This window comes from Opisthocomus hoazin, chromosome 16 (assembly GCF_030867145.1).
Source record: "Opisthocomus hoazin isolate bOpiHoa1 chromosome 16, bOpiHoa1.hap1, whole genome shotgun sequence".
NCBI classification, from domain to species: Eukaryota; Metazoa; Chordata; class Aves; order Opisthocomiformes; family Opisthocomidae; genus Opisthocomus; species Opisthocomus hoazin.
In genome coordinates, this window is record NC_134429.1 from 3097545 (window position 1) to 3112628 (window position 15084).

Consider the following 15084-nt stretch of genomic DNA (forward strand, 5'->3'; position numbering starts at 1 on the left):
CTGAGCAACAGCTTTCCAGGCTAGCTCTTTCTGGTGCTAGCTATCTCCAGACGTTCGCATTTTCAGAGCAGGGCTGCTGGAGGCCCCCTTCACGGACACCCAAAGCTACGTTTGAAGTTTGAGGTGGCAAGACAAGCAAGCAGCCCCAGTCTCTGTGCCTCTGTGCAAGCAGTGCCATGGGCAGATGAGGCTGAGCAACAGCTTTCCAGGCTAGCTCTTTCTGGCTGCGAGCTATCTGCAGACATTCCCATTTTCGGACGAGGCCTTCCGAAGGCCCACTGCCCAGACCCCCAAAGCTACGTTTGAAGTTTGAGGGAACAAGACAAGCAAGTAGCCCCAGTCTCTGTGCCTCTGTGCGAGCAGTGCCATGGGCAGATGAGGCTGAGCAACAGCTTTGCAGGCTAGCTCTTTCTTGTGCTAGCTATCTGCAGACGTTCGCATTTTCAGAGCAGGGCTGATGGAGGCCCCCTTCACAGACACCCAAAGATACGTTTGAATTTTGACGTGACAAGACAAGCAAGCAGCCCCAGTCTCTGTGCCTCTGTGTGAGCAGTGCCATGGGCAGATGAGGCTGAGCAACAGCTTTCCAGGCTAGCTCTTTCTGCCTGCGAGCTCTCTTCAGACGTTCGCCTTTTGGGAGCAGGGCTGCCGGAGGCTCACTGCACGAACACCCAAAGCTACATTTGAAGTTTGAGGTGGCAAGACAAGCAAGCAGCCCGAGTCTCTGTGCCTCTGTGTGAGCAGTGCCATGGGCAGATTAGGCTGAGCAACAGCTTTCCAGGCTAGCTCTTTCTGGCTGCGAGCTCTCTTCAGACGTTTGCGTTTTCGGAGCATGGTTGCCGGGGGCCCACTGCACGGACCCCCAAAGATATGTTTGAATTTTAAGGTGGCAAGACAAGCAAGCAGCCCCAGTCTCTGTGCCTCTGTGCGAGCAGTGCCATGGGCAGATGAGGCTGAGCAACAGCTTTCCAGGCTAGCTCTTTCTGGCTGCGAGCTCTCTTCATACCTTCACGTTTTCGGAGCATGGCTGCCGGGGGCCCACTGCACGGCCCCCCAAAGATACATTTGAAGTTTGATGTGGCAAGACAAGCAAGCAGCCCCAGTCTCTGTGCCTCTGTGCGAGCAGTGCCATGGGCAGATGAGGCTGAGCAACAGCTTTGCAGGCTAGCTCTTTCTGGTGCTAGCTATCTGCAGACGTTCGCATTTTCAGAGCAGGGCTGCTGGAGGCCCCCTTCACGGACACCCAAAGGTACGTTTGAAGTTTGAGGTGGCAAGACAACCAAGCAGCCCCAGTCTCTGTGCCTCTGTGCGAGCAGTGCCATGGGCAGATGAGGCTGAGCAACAGCTTTCCAGGCTAGCTCTTTCTGATTGCGAGCTCTGTTCAGACGTTCGCCTTTTGGGAGCAGGGCTGCCGGAGGCTCACTGCACGGACACCCAAAGCTACGTTTGAAGTTTGAGGTGGCAAGACAAGCAAGCAGCCCCAGTCTCTGTGCCTCTGTGTGAGCAGTGCCATGGACAGATGAGGCTGAGCAACAGCTTTCCAGGCTAGCTCATTCTGCCTGCGAGCTATCTGCAGACTTTCCCGTTTTCGGAGCATGGCTGCCGGGGGACCACTGCACGGACTCCCAAATATACATTTGAAGTTTGAGGTGGCAAGACAAGCAAGCAGCCCCAGTCTCTGTGCCTCTGTGCGAGCAGTGCCATGGGCAGATGAGGCTGAGCAACAGCTTTCCAGGCTTGCTCTTTCTGGTGCTAGCTATCTCCAGACGTTCGTATTTTCAGAGCAGGGCTGCTGGAGGCCCCCTTCACGGACACCCAAAGCTACGTTTGAAGTTTGAGGTGGCAAGAAAAGCAAGCAGCCCCAGTCTCTGTGCCTCTGTGCAAGCAGTGCCATGGGCAGATGAGGCTGAGCAACAGCTTTCCAGGCTAGCTCTTTCTGGCTGCGAGCTATCTGCAGACATTCCCATTTTCGGACGAGGCCTTCCGAAGGCCCACTGCCCAGACCCCCAAAGCTACGTTTGAAGTTTGAGGGAACAAGACAAGCAAGTAGCCCCAGTCTCTGTGCCTCTGTGCGAGCAGTGCCATGGGCAGATGAGGCTGAGCAACAGCTTTGCAGGCTAGCTCTTTCTTGTGCTAGCTATCTGCAGACGTTCGCATTTTCAGAGCAGGGCTGATGGAGGCCCCCTTCACAGACACCCAAAGATACGTTTGAATTTTGAGGTGACAAGACAAGCAAGCAGCCCCAGTCTCTGTGCCTCTGTGTGAGCAGTGCCATGGGCAGATGAGGCTGAGCAACAGCTTTCCAGGCTAGCTCTTTCTGCCTGCGAGCTATCTGCAGACGTTCGCATTATCAGAGCAGGGCTGCTGGAGCCCCCCTTCATGGACCCCCAAAGCTACGTTTCAAGTTTGAGATGGCAAGACAAGCAAGCAGCCCCAGTCTCTGTGCCTCTGTGCGAGCAGTGCCATGGGCAGATTAGGCTGAGCAACAGCTTTCCAGGCTAGCTCTTTCTGCCTGCGAGCTATCTGCAGACGTTTGCGTTTTCGGAGCATGGTTGCCGGGGGCCCACTGCACGGACCCCCAAAGATATGTTTGAATTTTAAGGTGGCAAGACAAGCAAGCAGCCCCAGTCTCTGTGCCTCTGTGCGAGCAGTGCCATGGGCAGATGAGGCTGAGCAACAGCTTTGCAGGCTAGCTCTTTCTGGTGCTAGCTATCTGCAGACGTTCGCATTTTCAGAGCAGGGCTGCTGGAGCCCCTCTTCACAGACCCCCAAAGCTACGTTTGAAGTTTGAGGTGGCAAGACAAGCAAGCAGCCCCAGTCTCTGTGCCTCTGTGTGAGCAGTGCCATGGGCAGATGAGGCTGAGCAACAGCTTTCCAGGCTAGCTCTTTCTGCCTGCGAGCTATCTGCTTACGTTCGCATTTTCAGAGCAGGGCTCCTGGAGCCCCACTTCATGGACCCCCAAAGCTACGTTTGAAGTTTGAGGGGCCAAGACAAGCAAGCAGCCCCAGTCTCTGTGCCTCTGTGCGAGCAGTGCCATGGGCAGATGAGGCTGAGCAACAGCTTTCCAGGCTAGCTCTTTCTGCCTGCGAGCTCTCTTCAGACTTTCGCCTTTTGGGAGCAGGGCTGCCGGAGGCTCACTGCACGAACACCCAAAGCTACATTTGAAGTTTGAGGTGGCAAGACAAGCAAGCAGCCCCAGTCTCTGTGCCTCTGTGTGAGCAGTGCCATGGGCAGATGAGGCTGAGCAACAGCTTTCCAGGCTAGCTCTTTCTGGCTGCGAGCTCTCTTCAGACGTTCGCATTTTCAGAGCAGGGCTGCTGGAGCCCCCCTTCACAGACACCCAAAGCTACGTTTGAAGTTTGAGGTGGCAAGACAAGCAAGCAGCCCCAGTCTCTGTGCCTCTGTGTGAGCAGTGCCATGGGCAGATGAGGCTGAGCAACAGCTTTCCAGGCTAGCTCTTTCTGCCTGCGAGCTCTCTTCAGACGTTCGCCTTTTGGGAGCATGGTTGCCGGGGGCCCACTGCACGGACCCCCAAAGATATGTTTGAATTTTAAGGTGGCAAGACAAGCAAGCAGCCCCAGTCTCTGTGCCTCTGTGCGAGCAGTGCCATGGGCAGATGAGGCTGAGCAACAGCTTTCCAGGCTAGCTCTTTCTGGCTGCGAGCTCTCTTCATACCTTCACGTTTTCGGAGCATGGCTGCCGGGGGCCCACTGCACGGCCCCCCAAAGCTACATTTGAAGTTTGAGGTGGCAAGACAAGCAAGCAGCCCCAGTCTCTGTGCCTCTGTGCGAGCAGTGCCATGGGCAGATGAGGCTGAGCAACAGCTTTGCAGGCTAGCTCTTTCTGGTGCTAGCTATCTGCAGACGTTCGCATTTTCAGAGCAGGGCTGCTGGAGGCCCCCTTCACGGACACCCAAAGCTACGTTTGAAGTTTGAGGGGGCAAGACAACCAAGCAGCCCCAGTCTCTGTGCCTCTGTGCGAGCAGTGCCATGGGCAGATGAGGCTGAGCAACAGCTTTCCAGGCTAGCTCTTTCTGGTTGCGAGCTCTGTTCAGACGTTCGCCTTTTGGGAGCAGGGCTGCCGGAGGCTCACTGCACGGACACCCAAAGCTACGTTTGAAGTTTGAGGTGGCAAGACAAGCAAGCAGCCCCAGTCTCTGTGCCTCTGTGTGAGCAGTGCCATGGACAGATGAGGCTGAGCAACAGCTTTCCAGGCTAGCTCATTCTGCCTGCGAGCTATCTGCAGACGTTCCCGTTTTCGGAGCATGGCTGCCGGGGGACCACTGCACGGACCCCCAAATATACATTTGAAGTTTGAGGTGGCAAGACAAGCAAGCAGCCCCAGTCTCTGTGCCTCTGTGCGAGCAGTGCCATGGGCAGATGAGGCTGAGCAACAGCTTTCCAGGCTTGCTCTTTCTGGTGCTAGCTATCTCCAGACGTTCGTATTTTCAGAGCAGGGCTGCTGGAGGCCCCCTTCACGGACACCCAAAGCTACGTTTGAAGTTTGAGGTGGCAAGAAAAGCAAGCAGCCCCAGTCTCTGTGCCTCTGTGCAAGCAGTGCCATGGGCAGATGAGGCTGAGCAACAGCTTTCCAGGCTAGCTCTTTCTGCCTGCGAGCTATCTGCAGACATTCCCATTTTCGGACGAGGCCTTCCGAAGGCCCCCTGCCCAGACCCCCAAAGCTACGTTTGAAGTTTGAGGGGGCAAGACAAGCAAGCAGCCCCAGTCTCTGTGCCTCTGTGCGAGCAGTGCCATGGGCAGATGAGACTGAGCAACAGCTTTCCAGGCTAGCTCTTTCTGGCTGTGAGCTCTCTTCAGACCTTCGCGTTTTCGGAGCAGGGCTGCTGGAGCCCCCCTTCATGGACACCCAAAGATACGTTTGAAGTTTGAGGTGGCAAGACAAGCAAGCAGCCCCAGTCTCTGTGCCTCTGTGCGAGCAGTGCCATGGGCAGATGAGGCTGAGCAACAGCTTTCCAGGCTAGCTCTTTCTGCCTGCGATCGATCTGCAGACATTCCCATTTTCAGAGCAGGGCTGCTGGAGGCCCCCTTCATGGACACCCACATCTACGTTTGAAGTTTGAGGGGGCAAGACAAGCAAGCAGCCCCAGTCTCTGTGCCTCTGTGCGAGCAGTGCCATATGCAGATGTGGCTGAGCAACAGCTTTCCAGGCTAGCTCTTTCTGCCTGCGATCTGTCTGCAGACGTTCGCATTATGAGAGCAGGGCTGCTGGAGGCCCCCTTCACGGACACCCAAAGCTACGTTTGAAGTTTCAGGTGGCATGTTAACCAAGCAGCCCCAGTCTCTGTGCCTCTGTGTGAGCAGTGCCATGGGCAGATGAGGCTGAGCAACAGCTTTCCAGGATAGCTCTTTCTGCCTGCGAGCTATCTGCAGACGTTCGCATTTTCAGAGCAGGGCTGCTGGAGCCCCCCTTCATGGACCCCCAAAGCTACGTTTGAAGTTTGAGGTGGCAAGACAAGCAAGCAGCCCCAGTCTCTGTGCCTATGGGCGAGCAGTGCCACGGGCAGATGAGGCTGAGCAACATCTTTCCAGGCTAGCTCTTTCTGGCTGCGAGCTCTCTTCAGACCTTCACGTTTTCGGAGCATGGCTGCCGGGGGCCCACTGCACGGCTCCCCAAAGATACATTTGAAGTTTGAGGTGGCAAGACAAGCAAGCAGCCCCAGTCTCTGTGCCTCTGTGCGAGCAGTGCCATGGGCAGATGAGGCTGAGCAACAGCTTTGCAGGCTAGCTCTTTCTGGTGCTAGCTATCTGCAGACGTTCGCATTTTCAGAGCAGGGCTGCTGGAGGCCCCCTTCACGGACACACAAAGCTACGTTTGAAGTTTGAGGTGGCAAGACAATCAAGCAGCCCCTGTCTCTGTGCCTCTGTGTGAGCAGTGCCATGGGCAGATGAGGCTGAGCAACAGCTTTCCAGGCTAGCTTTTTCTGACTGAGAGCTATCTGCAGACGTTCGCCTTTTGGGAGCAGGGCTGCCGGAGGTTCACTGCACGAAAACCCAAAGCTACATTTGAATTTTGAGGGGGCAATACAAGCAAGCAGCCCGAGTCTCTGTGCCTCTGTGTGAGCAGTGCCATGGGCAGATGAGGCTGAGCAACAGCTTTCCAGGCTAGCTCTTTCTGGCTGCGAGCTCTCTTCAGACCTTCGCGTTTTCGGAGCATGGCTGCCGGGGCCCACTGCACGGACCCCCAAAGATACGTTTGAATTTTAAGGTGGCAAGACAAGCAAGCAGCCCCAGTCTCTGTGCCTCTGTGTGAGCAGTGCCATGGGCAGATGAGACTGAGCAACAGCTTTCCAGGCTAGCTCTTTCTGGTGCTAGCTATCTGCAGACGTTCGCGTTTTCATAGCAGGGCTGCTGGAGGCCCCCTTCAGGAACACCCAAAGATACGTTTGAAGTTTGAGGTGGCAAGACAAGCAAGCAGCCCCAGTCTCTGTGCCTCTGTGCGAGCAGTGCCATGGGCAGATGAGGCTGAGCAACAGCTTTCCAGGCTAGCTCTTTCTGGCTGCGATCTATCTGCAGACATTCCCATTTTCGGACGAGGCCTTCCGAAGGCCCCCTGCCCAGACCCCCAAAGCTACGTTTGAAGTTTGAGCGAACAAGACAAGCAAGCAGCCCCAGTCTCTGTGCCTCTGTGCGAGCAGTGCCATGGGCAGATGAGGCTGAGCAACAGCTTTCCAGGCTAGCTCTTTCTGGTGCTAGCTATCTGCAGACGTTCGCATTTTCAGAGCAGGGCTGCTGGAGGCCCCCTTCACGGACACCCAAAGCTACGTTTGAAGTTTGAGGGGGCAAGACAACCAAGCAGCCCCAGTCTCTGTGCCTCTGTGCGAGCAGTGCCATGGGCAGATGAGGCTGAGCAACAGCTTTCCAGGCTAGCTCTTTCTGCCTGCGAGCTCTGTTCAGACGTTCGCCTTTTGGGAGCAGGGCTGCCGGAGGCTCACTGCACGGACACCCAAAGCTACGTTTGAAGTTTGAGGTGGCAAGACAAGCAAGCAGCCCCAGTCTCTGTGCCTCTGTGTGAGCAGTGCCATGGACAGATGAGGCTGAGCAACAGCTTTCCAGGCTAGCTCATTCTGCCTGCGAGCTATCTGCAGACGTTCCCGTTTTCGGAGCATGGCTGCCGGGGGACCACTGCACGGACCCCCAAATATACATTTGAAGTTTGAGGTGGCAAGACAAGCAAGCAGCCCCAGTCTCTGTGCCTCTGTGCGAGCAGTGCCATGGGCAGATGAGGCTGAGCAACAGCTTTCCAGGCTTGCTCTTTCTGGTGCTAGCTATCTCCAGACGTTCGTATTTTCAGAGCAGGGCTGCTGGAGGCCCCCTTCACGGACACCCAAAGCTACGTTTGAAGTTTGAGGTGGCAAGAAAAGCAAGCAGCCCCAGTCTCTGTGCCTCTGCGCAAGCAGTGCCATGGGCAGATGAGGCTGAGCAACAGCTTTCCAGGCTAGCTCTTTCTGCCTGCGAGCTATCTGCAGACATTCCCATTTTCGGACGAGGCCTTCCGAAGGCCCCCTGCCCAGACCCCCAAAGCTACGTTTGAAGTTTGAGGGGGCAAGACAAGCAAGCAGCCCCAGTCTCTGTGCCTCTGTGCGAGCAGTGCCATGGGCAGATGAGACTGAGCAACAGCTTTCCAGGCTAGCACTTTCTGGCTGTGAGCTCTCTTCAGACCTTCGCGTTTTCGGAGCAGGGCTGCTGGAGCCCCCCTTCATGGACACCCAAAGATACGTTTGAAGTTTGAGGTGGCAAGACAAGCAAGCAGCCCCAGTCTCTGTGCCTCTGTGCGAGCAGTGCCATGGGCGGATTAGGCTGAGCAACAGCTTTCCAGGCTAGCTCTTTCTGGTGCTAGCTATCTGCAGACGTTCGCGTTTTCAGAGCAGGGCTGCTGGAGGCCCCCTTCACGGACACCCAAAGATACGTTTGAAGTTTGAGGTGGCAAGACAAGCAAGCAGCCCCAGTCTCTGTGCCTCTGTGCGAGCAGTGCTATGGGCAGATGAGGCTGAGCAACAGCTTTCCAGGCTAGCTCTTTCTGGCTGCGATCTATCTGCAGACATTCCCATTTTCAGACCTGCGCTGCTGGAGGCCCCCTTCATGGACACCCAAATCTACGTTTGAAGTTTGAGGTGGCAAGACAAGCAAGCAGCCCCAGTCTCTGTGCCTCTGTGCGAGCAGTGCCATGGGCAGATGAGGCTGAGCAACAGCTTTCCAGGCTAGCTCTTTCTGCCTGCGATCGATCTGCAGACATTCCCATTTTCAGAGCAGGGCTGCTGGAGGCCCCCTTCATGGACACCCACGTCTACGTTTGAAGTTTGAGGGGGCAAGACAAGCAAGCAGCCCCAGTCTCTGTGCCTCTGTGCGAGCAGTGCCATATGCAGATGTGGCTGAGCAACAGCTTTCCAGGCTAGCTCTTTCTGCCTGCGATCTGTCTGCATACGTTCGCATTATGAGAGCAGGGCTGCTGGAGGCCCCCTTCACGGACACCCAAAGATACTTTTGAAGTTTGAAGTGGCAAGACATGCAAGCAGCCCCAGTCTCTGTGCCTCTGTGCGAGCAGTGCCATGGGCAGATGAGGCTGAGCAACAGCTTTCCAGGCTAGCTCTTTCTGGCTGCGAGCTATCTGCAGACGTTCGCATTTTCAGAGCAGGGCTGCTGCAGGCCCCCTGCCCATACCCCCAAAGGTACGTCTGAAGTTTGAGGGGACAAGACAAGCAAGCAGCCCCAGTCTCTGTGCCTCTGTGCGAGCAGTGCCATGGGCAGATGAGGCTGAGCAACAGCTTTCCAGGCTGGTTTTTTCTGCCTGCGAACTATCTTCAGACCTTCGCATTTTCAGACCACAGCTGCCGGAGACGCGCGGCACGGACCACTTAAGATACGTTAGAAGTTTGAGGGGGCAAGACAAGCAAGCAGCCCCAGTCTCTGTGCCTCTGTGCGAGCAGTGCCATGGGCAGATGAGGCTGAGCAACAGCTTTCCAGGCTAGCTCTTTCTGGTGGTAGCTATCTGCAGACGTTCGCGTTTTCACAGCAGGGCTGCTGGAGGCCCCCTTCACGGACAGCCAAAGATACGTTTGAAGTTCGAGATGGCAAGACAAGCAAGCAGCCCCAGTCTCTGTGCCTCTGTGCGAGCAGTGCCATGGGCAGATGAGGCTGAGCAACAGCTTTCCAGGCTAGCTCTTTCTGGCTGCGATCTATCTGCAGACATTCCCATTTTCAGACCTGGGCTGCTGGAGGCCCCCTTCATGGACACCCAAATCTACGTTTGAAGTTTGAGGGGGCAAGACAAGCAAGCAGCCCCAGTCTCTGCGCCTCTGTGCGAGCAATGCCATGGGCAGATGAGGCTGAGCAACAGCTTTCCAGGCTAGCTCTTTCTGCCTGCGATCTGTCTGCAGACGTTCGCATTATCAGAACAGGGCTGCTGGAGGCCCCCTTCACGGACACCCAAAGCTACGTTTGAAGTTTCAGGTGACATGTTAAGCCAGCAGCCCCAGTCTCTGTGCCTCTGTGCGAGCAGTGCCATGGGCAGATGAGGCTGAGCAACAGCTTTCCAGGCTAGCTCTTTCTGCCTGCGAGCTATCTGCAGACGTTCGCATTTTCAGAGCAGGGCTGCTAGAGGCCCCCTTCACGGACACCCAAAGATACGTTTGAAGTTTGAGGGGGCAAGACAAGCAAGCAGCCCCAGTCTCTGTGCCTCTGTGCAAGCAGTGCCATGGGCAGATGAGGCTGAGCAACAGCTTTCCAGGCTAGCTCTTTCTGCCTCCGAGTTATCTGCAGACGCTCCCATTTTTGGAGCAGGCCTGCCAAAGGCCCCCTGCACAGACCCCCAAATCTACGTTTGAAGTTTGAGGTGGCAAGACAAGCAAGCACCCCCAGTCTCTGTGCCTCTGTGCGAGCAGTGCCATGGGCAGATGAGGCTGAGCAACAGCTTTCCAGGCTAGCTCTTTCTGCCTGTGAGCTCTCTTCAGAAGTTCTCCTTTTGGGAGCAGGGCTGCCGGAGGCTCACTGCACGAACACCCAAAAATGCATTTGAAGTTTGAGGTGGCAAGACAAGCAAGCAGCCCCAGTCTCTGTGCCTCTGTGTGAGCAGTGCCATGGGCGGATTAGGCTGAGCAGCAGCTTTCCAGGCTAGCTCTTTCTGGTGGTAGCTATCTGCAGACGTTCGCGTTTTCAGAGCAGGGCTGCTGGAGGCCCCCTTCACGGACACCCAAAGATACGTTTGAAGTTTGAGGTGGCAAGACAAGCAAGCAGCCCCAGTCTCTGTGCCTCTGTGCGAGCAGTGCTATGGGCAGATGAGGCTGAGCAACAGCTTTCCAGGCTAGCTCTTTCTGGCTGCGATCTATCTGCAGACATTCCCATTTTCAGACCTGCGCTGCTGGAGGCCCCCTTCATGGACACCCAAATCTACGTTTGAAGTTTGAGGTGGCAAGACAAGCAAGCAGCCCCAGTCTCTGTGCCTCTGTGCGAGCAGTGCCATGGGCAGATGAGGCTGAGCAACAGCTTTCCAGGCTAGCTCTTTCTGCCTGCGAGCTATCTGCAGACGTTCCCGTTTTCAGACCTGGGCTGCTGGAGGCCCCCTTCACGGACACCCAAAGCTACGTTTGAAATGTGAGGTGGCATGTTAAGCAAGCATCCCCAGTCTCTGTGCCTCTGTGCGAGCAGTGCCATGGGCAGATGAGGCTGAGCAACAGCTTTCCAGGCTAGCTCTTTCTGCCTGCGAGCTATCTGCAGACGTTCGCATTTTCAGAGCAGGGCTGCTGGAGGCCTCCTTCACGGACACCCAAAGATACGTTTGAAGTTTGAGGGGGCAAGACAAGCAAGAAGCCCCAGTCTCTGTGCCTCTGTGCAAGCAGTGCCATGGGCAGATGAGGCTGAGCAACAGCTTTCCAGGCTAGATCTTTCTGGCTAAGAGATATCTGCTGACTTACGCATTTTCAGAGCAGGGCTGCTGGAGGCCCCCTTCACGGACACCCAAAGCTACGTTTGAAGTGTGAGGTGGCATGTTAAGCAAGCAGCCCCAGTCTCTGTGCCTCTGTGCGAGCAGTGCCATGGGCAGATGAGGCTGAGCAACAGCTTTCCAGGCTGTTTTTTTCTGCCTGCGAACTATCTGCAGACCTTCGCATTTTCAGACCACAGCTACCGGAGACGCGCGGCACGGACCACTTAAGATACGTTAGAAGTTTGAGGGGGCAAGACAAGCAAGCAGCCCCAGTCTCTGTGCCTCTGTGCGAGCAGTGCCATGGGCAGATGAGGCTGAGCAACAGCTTTCCAGGCTAGCTCTTTCTGCCTCCGAGTTATCTGCAGACGCTCCCATTTTCGGAGCAGGCCTGCCAAAGGCCCCCTGCACAGACCCCCAAATCTACGTTTGAAGTTTGAGGTGGAGAGACAAGCAAGCACCCCCAGTCTCTGTGCCTCTGTGCGAGCAGTGCCATGGGCAGATGAGGCTGAGCAACAGCTTTCCAGGCTAGCTCTTTCTGCCTGCGAGCTCTCTTCAGACGTTCTCCTTTTGGGAGCAGGGCTGCCGGAGGCTCACTGCACGAACACCCAAAGATACATTTGAAGTTTGAGGTGGCAAGACAAGCAAGCAGCCCCAGTCTCTGTGCCTCTGTGTGAGCAGTGCCATGGGCGGATTAGGCTGAGCAACAGCTTTCCAGGCTAGCTCTTTCTGGTGGTAGCTATCTGCAGACGTTCGCGTTTTCAGAGCAGGGCTGCTGGAGGCCCCCTTCACGGACACCCAAAGATACGTTTGAATTTTGAGGTGGCAAGACAAGCAAGCAGCCCCAGTCTCTGTGCCTCTGTGCGAGCAGTGCCATGGGCAGATGAGGCTGAGCAACAGCTTTCCAGGCTAGCTCTTTCTGCCTCCGAGTTATCTGCAGACGCTCCCATTTTCGGAGCAGGCCTGAAAAGGCCCCCTGCACAGACCCCCAAATCTACGTTTGAAGTTTGAGGTGGCAAGACAAGCAAGCAGCCCCAGTCTCTGTGCATCTGTGCGAGCAGTGCCACGGGCAAATGATTCTGAGCAACATCTTTCCAGGCTAGCTCTTTCTGGCTGCGAGCTCTCTTCAGACTTTCACGTTTTCGGAGCATGGCTGCCGGGGGCCCACTGCACGGCCCCCCAAAGATACATTTGAAGTTTGAGGTGGCAAGACAAGCAAGCAGCCCCAGTCTCTGTGCCTCTGTGCGAGCAGTGCCATGGGCAGATGAGGCTGAGCAACAGCTTTGCATGCTAGCTCTTTCTGGTGCTATCTATCTGCAGACGTTCGCATTTTCAGAGCAGGGCTGCTGGAGGCCCCCTTCACGGACACCCAAAGCTACGTTTGAAGTTTCAGGGGGCAAGACAATCAAGTAGCCCCAGTCTCTGTGCCTCTGTGCGAGCAGTGCCATGGGCAGATGAGGCTGAGCAACAGCTTTCCAGGCTAGCTCTTTCTGCCTGCGAGCTATCTGCAGACGTTCGCATTTTCAGAGCAGGGCTTCCGGGGGACCACTGCACAGACCCCCAAAGCTACGTTTGAAGTTTGAGGTGGCAAGACAAGCAAGCAGCCCCAGTCTCTGTGCCTCTGTGCGAGCAGTGCCATGGGCAGATGAGGCTGAGCAACAGCTTTCCAGGCTAGCTCTTTCTGGCTGCGAGCTATCTGCAGACGTTCGCATTTTCAGAGCAGGGCTGCTGGAGGCCCCCTGCCCATACCCCCAAAGCTACGTCTGAAGTTTGAGGGGACAAGACAAGCAAGCAGCCCCAGTCTCTGTGCCTCTGTGCGAGCAGTGCCATGGGCAGATGAGGCTGAGCAACAGCTTTCCAGGCTGGTTTTTTCTGCCTGCGAGCTATCTGCAGACCTTCGCATTTTCAGACCACAGCTGCCGGAGACGCGCGGCACGGACCACTTAAGATACGTTAGAAGTTTGAGGTGGCAAGACAAGCAAGCAGCCCCAGTCTCTGTGCCTCTGTGCGAGCAGTGCCATGGGCAGATGAGGCTGAGCAACAGCTTTCCAGGCTAGCTCTTTCTGGTGGTAGCTATCTGCAGACGTTCGCGTTTTCACAGCAGGGCTGCTGGAGGCCCCCTTCACGGACAGCCAAAGATACGTTTGAAGTTCGAGATGGCAAGACAAGCAAGCAGCCCCAGTCTCTGTGCCTCTGTGCGAGCAGTGCCATGGGCAGATGAGGCTGAGCAACAGCTTTCCAGGCTAGCTCTTTCTGGCTGCGATCTATCTGCAGACATTCCCATTTTCAGACCTGGGCTGCTGGAGGCCCCCTTCATGGACACCCAAATCTACGTTTGAAGTTTGAGGGGGCAAGACAAGCAAGCAGCCCCAGTCTCTGCGCCTCTGTGCGAGCAATGCCATGGGCAGATGAGGCTGAGCAACAGCTTTCCAGGCTAGCTCTTTCTGCCTGCGATCTGTCTGCAGACGTTCGCGTTATCAGAACAGGGCTGCTGGAGGCCCCCTTCACGGACACCCAAAGCTACGTTTGAAGTTTCAGGTGGCATGTTAACCAAGCAGCCCCAGTCTCTGTGCCTCTGTGCGAGCAGTGCCATGGGCAGATGAGGCTGAGCAACAGCTTTCCAGGCTAGCTCTTTCTGCCTGCGAGCTATCTGCAGACGTTCGCATTTTCAGAGCAGGGCTGCTAGAGGCCCCCTTCACGGACACCCAAAGATACGTTTGAAGGTTGAGGTGGCAAGACATGCAAGCAGCCCCAGTCTCTGTGCCTCTGTGCGAGCAGTGCCATGGGCAGATGAGGCTGAGCAACAGCTTTCCAGGCTAGCTCTTTCTGCCTGCGACCTATCTGCAGACGTTCGCGTTTTGGGAGCATGGCTGCCGGGGGACCACTGCACAGACCCCCAAAGCTACGTTTGAAGTTTGAGGTGGCAAGACATGCAAGCAGCCCCAGTCTCTGTGCCTCTGTGCGAGCAGTGCCATGGGCAGATGAGGCTGAGCAACAGCTTTCCAGGCTAGCTCTTTCTGGTGCTAGCTATCTCCAGACGTTCGCATTTTCAGAGCAGGGCTGCTGGAGGCCCCCTTCATGAACCCCAAATCTACTTTTGAAGTTTGAGGTGGCAAGACAAGCAAGCAGCTCCAGTCTCTGTGCCTCTGTGCGAGCAGTGCCATGGGCAGATGAGGCTGAGCAACAGCTTTCCAGGCTAGCTCTTTCTGTCTTCGAGTTATCTGCAGACGCTCCTATTTTCGGAGTAGGCCTGCCGAAGGCCCCCTGCACAGACCCCCAAATCTACGTTTGAAGTTTGAGGTGGCAAGACAAGCAAGCACCCCCAGTCTCTGTGCCTCTGTGTGAGCAGTGCCATGGGCAGATGAGGCTGAGCAACAGCTTTCCAGGCTAGCTCTTTCTGCCTGCGAGCTATCTGCAGACGTTTGCGTTTTCGGAGCATGGTTGCCGGGGGCCCACTGCACGGACCCCCAAAGCTACATTTGAAGTTTGAGGTGGCAAGACAAGCAAGCAGCCCCAGTCTCTGTGCCTCTGTGCGAGCAGTGCCATGGGCAGATGAGGCTGAGCAACAGCTTTCCAGGCTAGCTCTTTCTGGTGCTAGCTATCTGCAGACGTTCGCATTTTCAGAGCAGGGCTGATGGAGGCCCCCTTCACAGACACCCAAAGCTACGTTTGAAGTTTGAGGTGGCAAGACAAGCAAGCAGCCCCAGTCTCTGTGCCTCTGTGCGAGCAGTGCCATGGGCAGATGAGGCTGAGCAACAGCTTTGCATGCTAGCTCTTTCTGGTGCTAGCTATCTGCAGACGTTCGCATTTTCAGAGCAGTGCTGCTGGAGGCCCCCTTCACGGACACCCAAAGCTACGTTTGAAGTTTCAGGGGGCAAGACTATCAAGTAGCCCCAGTCTCTGTGCCTCTGTGCGAGCAGTGCCATGGGCAGATGAGGCTGAGCAACAGCTTTCCAGGCTAGCTCTTTCTGCCTGCGAGCTATCTGCAGACGTTCGCATTTTCAGAGCAGGGCTGCTAGAGGCCCCCTTCACGGACACCCAAAAATACTTTTGAAGGTTGAGGTGGCAAGACATGCAAGCAGCCCCAGTCTCTGTGCCTCTGTGCGAGCAGTGCCATGGGCAGATGAGGCTGAGCAACAGCTTTCCAG